Below are 18,346 nucleotides of genomic sequence, written 5' to 3'. Positions count from 1 at the left end.
TAAATTTTTTAGTAATGTATTATTTTACCCAAATGGTACTTTCGCATTTAAAAACTTGAAATAAAGTCCCCATATTTTCCTGGACTTCTCAAATTCAACCCCTAAATTTTACCTAACATACAATTTGGTCCCAACCAACTTTACAATTAATATTAATTATTATCATTGAATATTCCAAATCTCAAATTCATTCTATAAGGTCCCATAATTTCCAATACTTATAAATTAGCCCTTTTTCTTTTTCAAGCTTCCAAATTGATCTTCAAATCACATAAAACCCTTCCAATATAAATTCTAAATCATAGGAAAATTTTCAATAATTTCCTTTTAATTTATTGTTTATGACTGAATACCCTTTAGTAGATTAGGACTTGATTTCCATTCAATTTCAAGCATGAATTCAACTTCCTTACATCAAATTCATGCTATTATAACAATAACAACATCAAATTATATCAAAATTAACCAATTTCATAAAACCCTAAACATGGTAAGCACTCCACAAAGCTTTACACATGATTTTAAACAACACATATACCGTAGAATTATTCTACAACATAAAAAACATAAAAATCCTTAATTAATTCTTTAAAAGCAAAAAACCTTACATAAACCCTAACGTTCAATCTCAACATATAAGCATCTTCACCATTAAATATTGGTACCAAATGATAGATATTTTCATGTAGATTAAATCTCTATCTAATATCTTAATGCAAAAACTAATCATGTAGCTTTAAAAATCAAAATGAAATTTCTTAGCTTGGAACCATGTATGTTTCAGCCAAGAGAGAAAAAGAAAATAAAAAATATTGATTCTTCTTCATTAATCTAGTATTTAATAGCTTATACACTAGGCATTTTTATAATATAATTGAATTTAAAATTTAATTAATAAAAATTTCCAAAATTTCCATTAATGAACCTTTATAATTACCAAATGCCATTGAATTTTCTTCCAATAAAATATTCCTTAGTCAAATATGAATCAACTTGGCTTGGACTTTCAAATTTGGGCATGTAATTTTTGAAAATTGTATTTTAGTCACTAAAATTCTATTGTTGAGTCAAATTTGAACAATTACATTGTTCTGAGCCAAATTTCTCTAATCTAAAATATGAAAATAATATTTCCAATCCATTTTCTAACATCCTTTAAATTTAAGAAAATTTTTGGTTTAATACGATTATCCGAGTTCAACACCGAACCTTATCGCTTTATAATTTTTAACACAAATCTAATACCAAAAATCTGATATCCACAAAAATTCTTATTTTAAGAAAAACTATTCATTTACAGGCTAAAATATAGAATCTTTTAAAAATTATATTTATGATCCCTAAACATTTTAAACTTTATACTTTAACCATTAAACTTTCAAATATTACATTTTAGTCACTAGTTGATATTTGGGGTATTACATACCAGGTAAGTGCATTTATTATGTAAGTATATGATATGAGGACGACTTGCGATGTGCCGACGTTGAATGTTTTTATAAAAACATATTTTACCGTGTTTTGATATATTTTCATAAAGTTTGTGAAAATGATTTTTACGAATGATTTTAGGGTATGAACTGCCCTAAAATGAATGGATGTGTTTCGTACAAATTATTATTTATTGATGGTTTGGAATAAATGTTTAACATGTGATTTGGATTTTAAAGTCGATTGTATGCACACAGAGAGTTATAGGTGCAATAATAATAATACCATAAATAAGGTGGTACCCCAAATATCAGGTCAAGGACTATATTGAAAAGATTTAAAATTTGAAGATTAATTTGAATAAATGGTAAAAGATGAGAAAATGATTTGGAATAGAGTTTTGAACTAAATTGTATTAATAGATGAATTAAGAGGGCATTTTTGGTCCTTTAAGTGAAAATGAATTTTAAATTTATTTTTATAAGTTATTAAAGTAAAAGGGGAAAGGGGAAACTATGTCACCAAAAAACCATCTCTCTTTTCTTCTTCTTTCCCATGGAAATAACTCTCTTCCATATCAAGGGTCAAGTTTTAATTGGTTAGTGTTTATGTTGAGTTAATCGATCGATGAAATAGCCAAGAGGGGGTGAATTGGTAATAAAATTTTTGGTGGAAGCTTTTACAGAAAATAGAAAAATATTTGCACAGCTATTCAGAGTGGTTCGACTTTCTCAACCAAAGTCTACGTCCACTACCTTAGCTATCCACACTAAGGATTTTCCACAAATTCACTAATTTGTCTTTATTTTGAGGACAAAGAGTAACCTTACAACTCCCTCAAGAATTATACCCCAAATTGTTGAGAACACTCTCTCCCAAAGAGAAAATTACAAATTCGCAAACTTAATAGAAAAACCTCACAAGGTAGTTTGTTTGCACAATTCTAGAACAAAAAAAATACTCAAGAATGACTACAATTGAGCAAAAATGGTGTTCTTGAACACAAAATGAATATTGAATGAAAAAGGGCTTGAAATGCTAAAACAGTAAGTTTAAGGTTTTCTCTTTGATTATCTCTCAATTATTGTTTCTTGTTTTTGATCAATGGCTCCTGAGCTTGTCTAAATAAACCTTGGATCACTTATGAACGTTAAGGATCATTGGTGAAGTCAATAGAGTCGTTGTTATATATTTTCCATTTAAAAAATCTGTTGGGAGCGTAGGTGTATCGGTACACTGTCAAGGTGTATCGGTACACTAAGTGTAAAATTCAAATATTTCGATCATTAGTTGACTTAGTGTATCGGTACATCCCTGGTGTATCGGTACACTAATTACATTCGATGTTTCTCGGAGCCAATAGTGTATCGATACATCAGCTATGTATTGGTACACTAATTACATTCGAAATTGGGGTGTATCGGTACATCCCTTTTGTAAAAATTATTTTTGGCCCAATTAAGGTTCAAAATACTTTATAAAAATTGTTTCAAAAATATTTTAAGATTAAAACACAATTTTACACTAAAGTAAGGATTAAAATTGACATTTGAAAACTTGGAGTAATATTTTTTATATTTGAAGAATTTAATCAAATATATAATTTTAAATCGAATATAAAATCTTAAAATTCAATAGTACTTTATTTGTTATATCGAAACATCAAAATGTTTTCAACAATCTCCCTTTTTGATATAACAAAACATTTTAGTAATTTTAAGATTTTCTTTGAAAATCATTTTTGAAATCAATTTAGAAAAAATGCTTCCCCTTACTTTATTCTCCCATTTTTTTTAAATAAAAAAGACTCTATGAAAAATTTAAACAAGGTTTTAAAGAAAATAGTCATTTGATTTATAAAGATATAGCTTAATCTGCTAATATCACAATCAAGAGAATTGTTAGCCATTAGTCCATAAAAAATATTCATAAGTGTGTAATGGTAATTGGTCATATGAAATATAATATGTAGATGATGCAAAAATTAATGAAGTCAATATAAACATGAAGTTCAAATTAAATATTCAAACCAAAAAAACATCCAAACATCCGAAAACACACAAATCCAAAACATTCTAAATGTTTTAACAATAAGTTCAAATTCAATCCAAGAAAACTAAGCAAGAAAAGGTTTAATCATCCATAGGTGGATCGGGAGGAGGAAAATATGCTCGTAGAGCAGCCATTTCTAGTGTGAGCGAGTTGAGTCTTTCATTTTTTGATTTGTTGTTAGCTCACATCTCCCGTTGATTTCCAATTGTTGAGCCCCATAGCGGTTAAATGGGACTCTATGGATGTAAACCTCATGTTAAATGTCTCCAAGAACGATAGAAAGTATGAAGGCATGTGACCCTCTTGCTGGACCGGCTCGTCCTCGGGTACATGATCATCGATATCTCATATAAGTTCTTCAAGCTTTGGATCATCATCAACATCTGAATCCGGTGTAGAGCGTAAAGAACTAGCACCCGATGTTTTCTGGGTTGATCAAACCCATTGATCTTTTTCCCCAGACCATCCTGAGTTTTTCAAGGTTGTGAGATTTATTGGGTTATTAAGAGGGATGGCTATATCAAGCTAGACCCTAAGATTGGATTTGATAAACAAATTACTAAGAAGACAATTGTAAACTAAGGTTTCTATATTTAGACGGGACATTGTTTACGGTTTCTACTAGCCCAGTAAAATGATTTGTGGCAAATTTATTTTCTTATTATGTTGGATACAATGTATCCACCATAAATCTAAAGCTCTAAGGGTGGAGTATCTACCTCCGGATGGTCTAAACCACCAAGAGATCATCAAATGAAGAAAATGCTCATGATGAGTTAACATGGTACTCACATAAGCCTTAGCTCTATAACGGGTAGCCATAATTTCTTTTTCATTATCTAATCCCTCATTATCTAAACCAAAGGTGCTAGAGATTGTGTCAGAGTCAATTTAAACATATTGACCTAAGAGATAGGATCAAATACATTCAGTGGTAGTTTGAGGCTCGTTTTGGACACAAACCGCATTGGAATAGATAATGCATACTAGTTGGTGATAAATGATAGGTTTGAGATGAAAGAGTTTATCAAATTTCCATGATCGAAGGGTAGGAAGATATTCAAAATTCATATTGATCATGGCTTGGATTGAGGGGATACGCTCTTCCCGTATTCTATATGATTCGAACAAGTTAACAAACCTATGGTAGAGATCTTCTCGACGACCAGGTTGGTTAAAGCAAGAATTAAGGATAGCCATAACAGGAACATTTGGGTTTGGATTTGGAGGTGGAAAAGAGGTTAGTTTTGAGGTTGGTTCGACCGACTAGAAGATGACCTAGGGCGTTTGGACATGATTTTAAATCGGAAAGGATAAAGGAATATCTGCAATTTGAAAATATATGTATGCAATAATATCAATTCCCAAAACTCAATAAGAGTCCTTAATATTCAAGGTTCTCTAAACAAATATCCTAATGGGAAATTTATGAAAACTATATTGAAAACAATGTTTGAAAAATCATATTATGTATAGTTTTCATGAAACCAACATAATTAAATAAAAAAACAACAATTTTATAAACAAATTTTTTTATTTCAAAAATTTTAAATTTTTTGAAATATATATTTTTTTATGAAATTAGTTGTATATTATAGTTCTAGACTACAATCTAATAAATGCCCGATATCTAATTCAACCATAACTAATTAAAACTAGTCATATGTTCAAAAATTAATAAAAAAGTGGTTTTAGAAAAATTACCTTGAAAAATTGGGATCGAGTGAAATGTAGTGATATTTGCATGAATTTGTTGAGTGTAGCAGGATTATATGTTGAAAAACGAACGAAATCCGACTTGTATTTGTTGATTTGAAGCAATTTAGAGAGTAAGGGTTGAGAGCATGAGAACCGACGGTGGTGTTTGTTTTAAGACAGTTTGGCAAAATATTATTTATAGGAATTTAAAGCCAAAAACCCGACGGGTGTATTGGTACACTTGTGAGTGTATCGATACACATTCAAGGAATGTATGATACATAGCAAGGGGGTATCTATACCTAGGTATCGATACACTTTGCACAAAAATGTCAAAACCTGTTTTTAAACACTTATAATGCTAAATTAATCAACTCTAGTGGTATTGACAACTCATATTTTGAAACTTAACTATGTTCAATCAATCCAATCTATCTTTAAAATTTATTTGAACATATATTTAATTTTCACTAAAGATCATAGACTTCCGCTAACTATTAGCAAAGAATGCAATCAAAAGTATTATTTTTATAAACATTTTTCAATTTTAATTAAAAGTGCTAAAATTATTTTAAACACTAAGTCAATGTAGGTTAGTTAAACCTAATTCTCTTCTAAGTGTCCAAAATCTTTCTTTATCTAAAGGTTTTGTAAAAATGTCAGCTATTTGATACAAAGTATCAACAAATTCTAGAACTACATCTCCTTTAGTGACATGATCTCTAATAAAATGATATTTTATTTCAATGTGTTTAGTTCTAGAGTGTTGGATGGGATTTTTAGTGAGACAAATAGCACTAGTATTGTCACGCTTGATAGGTATGGTACCAACTTCAATTCCATAATCTAAAAGTTGTTGTTTCATCCATAAAACTGGTGTGCAACAACTACTGGTTGAAATGTATTTCGCTTCAGTGGTAAATAATGCAACATTATTTTGTTTCTTTGAAAACCATGAAATCAACATATTTCCTAGGAATTGACAAGTATCGGTGGTTCTTTTCCTATCTATTTTGCATTCTCCATAATCTACATCAGCGAAAGCATGCAAGCTAAAGCCAGAGTCTCTAGGATACCAAAGTCCTAAACTATGAGTGTTCTTAAGGTATCTAAAGATTCTCTTAATGGCTTTTAGATGTGATTCCTTAGGGCATAATTGAAATCTAGCACATAAGCAAACACTAAACATAATGTCTGGTCTACTTGTTGTTAGATAAAGCAAGGAGCCAATCATAGACCTATAAAGTTTAACATCTACACATTTACCTCCTTCATCTTTGTCAAGCTTTGTAGATGAGCTCATTGGAGTAGCTTGGGGTTTGACATTTTCCAAGCCAAACTTCTTGAGCATATCATTGACGTATTTTGCTTGATTGATGAAGATGCTATCTTTTATTTTCTTGATTTAGTGCCCCAAGAAAAATAAAAGCTCCCCCATCATGCTCATCTCAAATTCACTCTGCATTAGCTTATAAAATTCTCGGCAAAGAGCATCATTAGTAGAACCAAATATTATATCATCAACATAAATTTGAACTACTAATAAATCTTTACCTTTTCATTTTAAAAACAATGTAGTGCCAACCTTCCCTTTTGAAAAACATTCTTCAATTTAAAAGTTCGCAAATCTTTCATACCAAGCTCTATGAGCTTGTTTTAAACCATATAAAGCTTTTGTCAACTTAAAACATGATTTGAAATTTTAAATCTTCAAAACCAGGAGATTGTTCCACATACTTATTATTTTATAAAACCATTTAAAAATGCACTTTTAACATCCATTTGATATAATTTAAATTCATTGAAACATACAAATGCTCGTAATATTCTTATTGCTTCCATCCTAGCTACGGAGCATATGTTTCATCATAGTCTATGCCCTCTTCTTGAGTATAGTCTTGAGCAACAAGTCTATCCTTGTTCCTTACTATATTACCACCTTCATAAAGTTTATTCCTAAATACTATTTTGTACTTACAGTAGATTTATTACTAGGTCTTTCAACTAATGTCCATACTGTATTTCTCTCAAATTAATTTAACTCTTCTTGCACGCCATAATCCAATTTTCATCTTTTAATGCTTCTTGGATATTCTTAGGCTCTATGCATGAGATAAATGCAAGATAATTACATATATTTCTAAGAGAAGATTGAGTTGTTACCCCTTTGGATGGATCACCTATAATTTCACCATCCTTGACATAGTTTTATTCTCTTGGGTAAAAATTTCCCTTTCTTCAATGGTTGGATTCTCGAGAACATCATAAGTTTCCTTATCTTTCAATTCTTCCTTTGATGATGGTTCTCCAACATCATATCTAACGTCACTTGTAATACCTACGTCATCATCAACACAAGAATCCTTCATAGGAAGGGGATTATCATCGAAAACATGTATAGAATCTTCTACCACTAAAGTTCTTTATTAAATACTCGATAAGCTTTAGAATTTAAGGAATAACCCATAAAAATTCTTTCATCACTTTTAGCATCAAATTTGCCAAGATGATCTTTGCCGTTGTTTAAAACAAAACATTTACATCCAAAAGGATGAAAATAACTAATGTTAGGCTTTTTATTTTTGAAAAGTTCATATGGAGTTTTCTTTAAAATAAGCCTAATCATTACTCGATTTATAATATAACAAGCGGTATTTGTGGCTTCCGCCCAAAAATATTTTGGTACATTGTTTTCACAAAGCATGGTTCTAACCATTTCTTCTAAAGTTTGATTTTTCCTCTCAACAACTCCATTTTGTTGAGGGGTTCTACGTGCTGAAAAATTATGGCTAATACCATTAGAATTACAAAAATCAGTAAATCCAAGATTTTCAAATTCAGTACCATGATCAATCCTAACACTAGTTATGGAGTAACCTTTTTCGTTTTGGATTACTTTTGAAAACATGATGAATTTTTCTAATGCTTCATGTTTAGTACTTAAGAATAGAACCCAAGTATATCTAGAATAGTCATCTACCAATACAAAGCAATATTGTTTTCCACCCAAGCTAGTAGTCCTAATTGATCCAAAAAGATCTATATAGATCAATTGTAATACTCTACTAGTTGATACATCATTAATGGACTTAAAGGAAGCTCTTTTATGTTTTCATTTAGCACAAGCATCACAGATTTTATCTTTATCAAATTTTAGCTTTGGCAACCCTCTTACTAAGTCTCCAGTCTTTGTAAAACACTCATGCTAGTGTGTCCTAGTCTCCTATGCCATAACCAACTATCATGTTCATCCTTAGCAAGTAGGAACAAGTTAGTCATATTAATAGAATCTAAATGCACCATGTATATGTTTCCTATTCTATGACCAACAAGCATAATTCGATTAGATGCAATGTCAACAATTTTACAACCATTTGTTTCAAATATGACATTGTATCCTTTATCACATAATTGACTAATACTCAATAGATTATGCTTCAAACCATTCACATATAATACTTTTTCTATTTATATGGAAGAGGTATTACCTATAGTACCTATACCTTTAATATAACCTTTTGAGTTGTCACCAAAGGTTACCACTCGTCCATTTTTGTCGTTAAGCTCTATAAATCGGCTCTTGTCTCCGGTCATGTGTCTTGAGCATCCACTATCAAGGAACCATGAATTTGAACTTGCATTTTGTGCCTTGTAGTCATGCTCCTTTTCCTACAAACATAGATTAATTTCTAATTTTTTTTGTACCCAAATTCTTTTGGGTCCATATTCATTAGTCTCTAAAATCCTAGTCCCTTTGGGTAGCCATTTGTGTAGGATACCGTATCTTTAGTAGTAATAGTTCTTTTGGAACCCATATACTTCTAACGATTTATCCATTAGAGGTTCTTTGGGGACCTCTATGATTGTATTTTTTAAAACTCTTTCTAATATAGTTGGATTTTGAACCTTCTCCTTATTCAAAATGTTTTGGTCTAACTTTATTGAAAGAATCTTTAAGATCATCAATTTCTTTTTGATGATCGTCATGAACTCTTGAAAGTAAATTGTGCAATTCATAATTTTTCTTTTTAAAATATTCGATTTTGATTTGCAATTCTTTAATTTTACTTTCAAGATCATTGTTGGTCTTGGATATGCGATTATTTTTGTTTTTCAGTTTTGAAATATTTTTCCTGTATTTTGAAAATAATTTCCTCTACTAACTCATCATAAGAATAATCTTCTAAATCAAATGAGTTAGAGGTGACCTGAGAATCTTCCCCGATGGCCATCAAGCATAGGTTTACTACTTATTGTTCCTCTTCATTTGATGATTCATCATCATTGCTCCAAGTAGCCACATGTGCCTTGTGTTTCTTCTTGGATTGACTCTTTTTATTTAATTATGGGCAATCGTATGTGACATGCCTGGGCTTTTTGCATTCATAGCAAATGATCGGGTCCTTCTCCTTTGGTTCATTTTTGAAGCCTTCATTTCTTTTGAATTTTCTTCCTCTGTTGGGTTTCATTAATTTTCTGAACCATTTGACAAATAATGCCATTTCTTCATCGTCAGAATCTCTCTCATCTTTTATGGATTTGAGAGTAACTCCAACATTCTTCTTCTTCTCCGTCTCCTTCTTTATCTCGTCCTTTTTCTCGAGGTCTACCTCATCTTGAATCATCATTTCATGCATGAGGAGAGAATCGATGAGTTCATCAAGAGTTAAAGACTTAAGGTTTTTAGCTTCGATGATCGATGTCTTCTTTGATTGCCAAGCTTTAGGAAGAAAATATATTATCTTCCTCACAAGCTTCTCATTTGGAATGATCTCTCCATATGCCTTAAGACCATTGACAATCACGAAAATCTATTTGTCATAGCTTTGATATCTTCATCCGGTTTCATCCTGAAATTTTCATAGCTACGAGTTAGAAGACTAATTTTTGATTCTTTTACCTCGTTGGTGCCTTCATGAGTGACTTGTAGTTTATCCCATATCTCCTTGGCAGTTGTACAAGATGAAACTCTCCTGTATTCATGTGGTCCAAGAGCACAAAATAGAATATGGATAGCCTTTGAGTTGAGCTAGAACAATCTCATCTCTTATTCACTCCACAAATTTGGTTGTGTGGATGGTTCGATGTATCCGTTCACCATAATTTTCCATGCTCCCATGTAACTAGCTTAAGACCTGCTATGAGTCTAATTCCAAAATTATGTGATTAGGGGTACTGAAGCATAAACATGTAGGGATAACTGAAGTATAAACATGTAGTGATATAATGCTAAATGTATTGTATATGAGTAAATGCATATGTTTAATTGATTGAATTTATCTTTATATGTGACCTATGCAAATATATGTATGTATGTATGAAAATAGATTATGTGATCCCATGAGATGAAATATATATGTGAAAGTGATATGACTTATATAGTGTAATAAGCTAGGTTAAATGTTATAACTGAATGAAGGGATTGTATGAGAGCATGTATATGCAAACATGTGTTATGTGAAAAAGAATACAAGTAAAAGTGATAAGTTATGTAATAAGTGAATGTGAATTACATGAAACTATGCTACGTGAAAGTAAACTATGTGTCTACATGAATATGTGAAAATATATAAAAGGTAACGCCCATGTAATGTGTTATGAGAGCTATAGGTATAGTTGGCATGCCAAAAGTTAAGGGTTCTACATGGTCCTACGAGACATAGTGGTCTACGGGACATATGTGTTCTACGTGGTCCAACGGGACATAGTGATCCTACGGGACATAGTGGTCCTATGGGACATAGTGGTCCTATGGGACATATGTGTTCTACGTGGTCTTACCGGACATAGTGGTCCTACGGGACAAATTCTACGCGCCCCTAGTGGGAATTATACGAGCTGTGGTGACATCATAGTGCACAACCTCTATGTACTCACATACCTTAAAGTTCTCAAAAGATTGCATGGCTTTAAAGAGAATCAATATTTGTTATGAGAATATGTGTGTTCATTTGTGAATTAATATATGTGTTATGTGACATGTGTAATGATAATTTTGGAATCATATGATAATGGGAATGAGGATAATAATAATGAGAGTATATGTGTTTTTGTAATATAAAGTGATATATGGGCTATGATATGATGTTGGCGGATAAGAGTAGCAAATAATAAGGACTAACGTACATATTGGTAATATGTATAATAATGGAAATGATTGTACATAATATGTATAATTTGATATGATGCTACGTGTACTCTTTGTGAAATCATATATGTATATGTGTGTATTGGTTATATGTAAGGATATATGCTTTTGTATGCGATAAAAATACTAATTGTTTTTTTGCATTAATATGTGAATAGTTTCATTATATGTTTTATATGTCTCACTAAGTCATCGACTTAGCGTGTGAATGCTTCACACGTAGGTTTGAGAAGCGAGAATGGATATAGCGTGGAGCAAGACAGGTTAGTACCTTTCTTACGATGATCAGATCAGAAACATATTTAACATATGTATTTTGTTTATAGAGTTTAGTGGCATGTAGTCACAAGATTTAAATTGAATACGCTTTGATCGGTTTTGAAGAAACAATTTGACTGTAATTATTATATGAAGTACCCATTTTCTTAAATGATAATTCAAGATTTCACAAAATTGGTAAAGAACAGAGTTTTGAAAAGACAATGTGACACATCGGACTCGGATTCGGGTCAGATACGGGTTGGGGGTGTTATAGTCACGATGAAAAAATTCTTACTTCTTCCCCCCAAACTTGTCTTCTTGATTGAGCTGGGTACCACTCCTCATTGTAAGCACTTTGCATTGCTTATTTTTGTGAGGCTTAGTGACCCCAATATCACTAAGGAGGCTTACTTGTGGGTGACCTTATAATACTGTGTGACAATTTAACCCACTTGGTTCTCCAATGCTCTCAAAGATGAGCTATGACTTTGTAATAAAGTTGCCTGACTTTGCAACAGTGTGCCTTGGCTTTTAATTATTGAAGAGTGTTCGTGCAACAAGGCCTTAGTTGAAGTCGTGAAATCTTTTGTCGAGGCCATAAAATCTTGCAGTGAAGCTTCGAGGCAATTAGAATTTGAGGAAGGTGTTGAACCCTTGTTAATATTTTTCCAGGGAATCTGTTGATGCTTAAAATATGTAGGTTAAGAAATATTTTGTTGTGGCATGTTAAGGTTGCATGAATGGTTGTTTTTGGTCCCTTGATTACTCCATAAAAAAATTGGATGTTGTCGCCATCCATGATTGTATGTAATATAGTAGGGTTGTTGTTTCTTCTATTAAAATTTCCCACAAAATTGATGCACTCCTGGTTTTCTGAGTATTCACTTTCATGATGGTTGCCATGGAAAAATTTGCATGTTGAGCTGGTTACCTTAACTTCTTTCACCTCACTGGAACACTGCAAAATTTTCTACATATTTGTTATGGCAGAAAATTGGGCAGACACATAATCCTTGGCATCAAGTTCAAATGCCCCAGACACTTTCCTTCCATTCCAAGCCTTGTAGACGGGAATTGATAATCGTTATTGGCTATCCTATCAAGAATATCAAAGGCTTCCTCAGGTGATTTTCAAGCAGAGTACCATTCGCCGAGGCATCCAACATCATGTGAGTGGGTGCGTTGACTCCATTGTAGAATATCACAATTTGAGTCCAATCGTGGAATCCATGATTGGTGCACTTGCGAAGCAAACTTTTGTAACGGTCCCAACACTTATACATAGACTCTTCATCGTCTTGGAAAAAAGATGATGTGGCATTCTGAGATGGTTGTTCATATTGGGTGGATTAAGCCATAGCAAAAATTGTTTGCACAAATCTACCCAGAACCTTATCGAGCCGGAAGGTAGTCCATTAAGCCATTCCCTGGCATGATCTTTCAATGAATATAGAAATAACTTTAATTTCAGCACATCTTCATGCACACCTAATTGTCAAAAGCAGTCACACACCTCAAAAAATGCTCGAACATGTTGCCTTGCATCATCATGAGAAGCACCCCCAAACTATCCAATCAAGTCCAACATATCAAACATAAATGGTTTGAGCTCGAAGTGGTCTGCCTGAATCTTGGGAGCTATAAATGCATGCTTGAGGTCATCCAAGGTGGGAGATAAGTGATCTCTAATAGTTCGTGCTCTTGCAACATTCTTCGCATTTTTATTTGAAGTGACATTTAATTCTTCAGGTTCATTTACTTCATTTTGAACTTCGTATATAGATTTTTGATCTCCTTGAACATATCTTCTTTGGCATAATTTTTTTTATCTCAGGTTCAAAATGAGATATGGTTCCTTGGGACTTCTACAAGTTATGCAACCACACAACACCTGAAAAGGGTAAACAAAAATATCGAATAAATCCATAAAAATATAATAATAAAGAAATAAGATAATGCTATAACAAAAGTTTTAAAAACACTAATTGCCAACCTTGACAACGGCGTCAAAAACTTGATCGCTTGTAAATGTATATGCTAAGGTAAGCAAATATGTGGAAGTATACATAATCAATGCAAGTAATATAGTAGTGAGTGAGTATCATCTCCACAGGGATTGGAAGTCTTTTAAAGATTGTTATAGCTAGGAATAGGTGTCATTAACTAATCCAAGTATCTAAGTCTAATGATATAAACAAGGAAAATATACAATTGTAAATGGTATGAACAGATGAAAAAATTTTGGTCGAGGTAATAAAATTGTAAAGTGAAGTGAGCAGAAACGTTTTGTCGAAGCAAGAAAAATATGCAAAGGTAAACAAATAAAAGTTGTCAAAGCTAAAGTTATCAAAACCCTATAAATAGATTGGAAACCTCACACAATTAGACTTCTAATAGAGCACTTAGGTTATTTTTGTTATGGCGAGAAGTTATTTTATGATAAGAATGATTTGGTATGCTATGCTTAGGTTGCCCGACAAGATTACTGAGTATTCTAAGATGGTTTCTATGGTTATACTACTCGCCTTGAGCTACAACCCTTGGTTTGTCAGACTGTTGTTGTGGAAATACCCCTCAGTGTGAACTATAGTTGTTGTCTATCCTACTCAAGTGTTTATCCCTTTTAGTCGATTGAAACCCTCTCCTCATCTCTAAGGAAGACATGTTAGAATATCACCATCCTAGATATATTCCATTGCTCACGTAGATCTATCTTAATTCTCTCGAATCTAAGAATTTATTTCTAGAAAAATGGCAATCTCTCGAAAGCTTTTACAAGGTCTAGAAATGCTTCGCCTAGGCACCAGGAAATCTCTCGAAGCTCTTACAGTGTCAAGGAAAAAGATTAAAACAATGAGCAAAATAACTCTTAACAAAATCTTACTTAATCATACATTAACGGTAAAATAAAATATCATCCAAGCATTCCCAACACCAAATAAAACAATTTATGTGTGGTTAACATCACCCAAAAAATATTCATTAAGTACAAGCCCTTAGAGGAATAAAACATGAAGAACAAGAGGAAGAAAAACTCCCAGAATAGAGCTCTACCGTGACATCAGACTACCACCATGATTTCTCCAGCGCATTAGCCTCTCTCGAGGGCCTGGCTATGGAGGGCACCAAGGACGGGCGAGTGGAGAACTGTTTAAAAAAGGACATCGTGGCCACCTTTTTCCAAGCCTAGGGCATTTTCTCCGTATGATTTCGAACACTTTATGATGGGGTATTTATAGTGGGGATTTCTAGGGTTTTGTGTCCTTGAAAATTCCCTACATATGTTTGAAGTCAAACTGCCCTTTTTCATTGACTTAGCAACTGGAATTGGTCAAAGGGAATATGTACACATGAGGTCAATTAGGCAGCTGATGGGTAATGTCAGTAGTTTGTTAGACCTGCATCAGACTTGGAAGATAAATCTTGCCTCGTAAAAAAAATATGTTCCTTATTGTCTTCATATTCTATGTTCCATTGACCCTATCAAATTAATTTATTTCGGTAAATAAATTTTTCCTTAGTCATTTCCTGTATCATCATAATCAACAAACAACCTTTCTCATCAGCAGCATCATTTTAATCAAATAAACTTTGCCTCGGCAAAACTTATGGAAATATGTCCTAAATGCAACTCATGCAGCTAAAATGCTATGTCAATGGATTTTAGATAATCAATAACTTAAGTAAAAAGACATAAAATATAGTCTTTTTACGGAGTTATCAAAAACACTGAAGCATCCCTAAGCTGATTGAATATTGGTCTTTGAAAACCAGGGAGAAGTTCTAGGCTGAATGGAGCCCTTGTCTTGAAGCTCTTTTAGTTGTTTCTATAAATCTTTAAGTTCAATTGGCACCATTTAATATGGTGTAATGGACATCGGATTTGTTCCAGATTGGACATTAATCTCAAACTCTAGTTCTTGGGTTGGAGGTAGGCCAGGAAGTTCCTCGAAAAAAATCAGTAAATTCAGAAACAAGAGGTGTATAAATTAAGCTATGTTCATTTTAATGTTGTAAGACCAGAAAAGAAAAAATATAGGTAGGCTTTTTATCAATTAGGAGTATAGATTATATCCCTAAACCTCAGAGATACAATATTTTTTTTTAGAAATATGCCCAAGCTTTGTGTTTGCTTAACCAATCTAAGGCCAATATTAAATCAAACTCACAAGATGGAAGAATGTATAGATCGGTAAAAAAGGGCACATTTCGAATAGTGAAGAGGCAATTTCTACAAATCAAGTTAATATTTGAAATTCCTCCTAACGGGTTACAGACTACAAATCCCATTTTAGCAAGTTTAGGCTTTAATTTTAATTTTCTAACAAGTTTGAGCATACAAATGAATGAGTATATCCCGAATCTATTAAAGCATAAACATGTATTTAGTTTAGCTCGACGGTACCTGGGATAACATCAGGAGCTTCTTCATCATTTTCCCCCGAATATGATATATACGAGTGGGGGTTTGAGATTCCTGGTGAGTGTGAGTATGGACATTTGAATGATTTACTTTTATTTTTCTATGATTTCCCAATTGAGCTATGTTAGTGCCCTTATTTTGAATTGGAGGATTAGAACTTGTAATAGCATAATTTCAGTTCGAGATAATGTTTTCGGTAGAATTGATAGGTAGGATATTGATTTGCTTTCTGGAATTCCCTGTATTATCCATAGAGACCACTGGGACGACAGGCTTAGAAACTGATTGCGGTTTAGGAATACAGTTGCTCTTCTGAGAAGAAATACAATTGGACAAGTTTTCCCGACTGTTTTTGGACTTCTTATACTGCCAATGGGGCTTTTCATCACTCATGTGTCGTTTATCCTTCCAGGAACTGCCACTCTTACGTTTCTTAGAAGCCTTCATCTTCACCTCAGTAGCGCTAGACCGATTCACCCAGCTTTGGAAGTCAGTAATATCAAGGGCAGTGAATATAGGACTTAGCTCGTCATTCAATCCATTAATAAACATTCGACATTGGTCATTTTCCTTCTTGATGTACTCTGACCCATACTTGCAAAATTTGTAGAAGTCGCTCATATACTGCTCGATGGATTGTCCACCATTGTTAAGGTATAAGTAACATTTTCTGCATTCAAACAAATATTTCTCTCTACTATATTTCTTATTGAACTCTTCTAGAAAGAATTTATAGGTAACAGATTCAATAGGACCACTCAGGGTAGTGGTTTCCCACCAACTCAAGTTTATGTTCATTCGTGCAATGCAATTGTTTGGTCAGAATTTGGGTGGTATTCTAATGCCAATACTCTGCCTCTTCAAGTTTATCATAATCGGTACCCGTGAAAGTATATGTTGGTGTTGGGCCAACTTGTCGATAGGCGCCTTGTTGGTACAACAGGGGAAGTAACAGGGTGATCACGTCTAAGGTTGACTATAAGTGGATCTAACATATCCTTCATTAAGGAGACATTCTTATTGGACTAGATTTGCATCAGGATTTCCCTGTTGATCAAGAACTTGGGCTCGTTGTTGAGCTTGTTGTGTAGGATTTTGATCCATCCCTACATTGTCTCCTTCATTTGTGGACCCCTCGGGAATTTCACTATCCTAAGCTATTCTTGTGTTTGACATTCTATGATAGAATAAAAGGAAAACTTTAGGTTAGGAAAGAATACAAGTATGCTTGAATACAACTCCTATGTGGCTCAATCTAATCCTATATGATGTGTGAGACTTTATTTCGTCCTAGACTCGACCAAAAGCTTTGATTACCATTTTATGTAACCCTAAACCCAAATCAGGGTTAGGAGCATTACCGAGACCATTAAGTCAGTTTGAGATTAATAAACGTTGAATCAGATATATGCAACAGACATTACAAGTGCAGGGCCATATATATATTATAAACATTTAATGAACATAACATGTTACAACTTCATTTTATAACCAGACTTTTATATTTCATAAACAACTTAATTACCCACCATTTGCATGAGATTTTAACCATCATACTCAATGCTAAGCCACCCACTAGGAGTATAAGGATAATGAAACAAGCCATACTTGAAATCTTCCATTGGGTTGATTAGCTATGAAGGTTGAGCTTCGAATACTCTAGAACATGTGGTTTGGGAAATAAAGAAACAAGAGTGATAAGTACTTAAAGTACTTAGTGACGTAACATTTAAAAATTCTATTAAACTCTTACCATTTAATTGTCTTTAACATTCAACGAACAATTTGGTTTTATGAGTCACTATACAATTTACTAGATTTGCATTCAATTTGAACACTCCAATTGATCTTGCATCAATTTTGAACAAGAAGAAAAATCATAATCATATACATATAATTTAGCAATCAATCTAACCAACTAATCATACATTTCAATCTTTCCTCCATTTGAAAAAGAAATAATTTACCACATATGTATTCATGCAATCTATATGGCAATTAGATTAAACAATTCAAAATGTATAGCATTCTTTCCTCTATTCAAACAAGAAGGAAACACTATGCAATTCATGTAAATAAACACAATTCTTCTGATTTAATTTTATCATTCAATTTAAGCCTTGGTTGCTAGTTTAGTCTAGATAAGCAAGTCTCAAACCAGCTGTTGCCATACAATTGCACTGTAGTACTGGTTAACCCTCCTACTATCACCAAAAACCATATATCGTACCCTCAGACTGTCGCCAATAAGCATCGTAGGGCTGGACTGTAGTCCCCTACACAGAATTGAGCTCTAAACTATAAGGCATGCCTTCTATCTTGGACTAACTATT

The sequence above is a fragment of the Hibiscus syriacus genome, unplaced genomic scaffold (assembly GCF_006381635.1).
Source record: "Hibiscus syriacus cultivar Baekdansim isolate YM2019G1 unplaced genomic scaffold, ASM638163v2 tig00009003_pilon, whole genome shotgun sequence".
Taxonomy (NCBI): Eukaryota; Viridiplantae; Streptophyta; class Magnoliopsida; order Malvales; family Malvaceae; genus Hibiscus; species Hibiscus syriacus.
Note: the sequence above shows the minus strand (reverse complement) of the source record.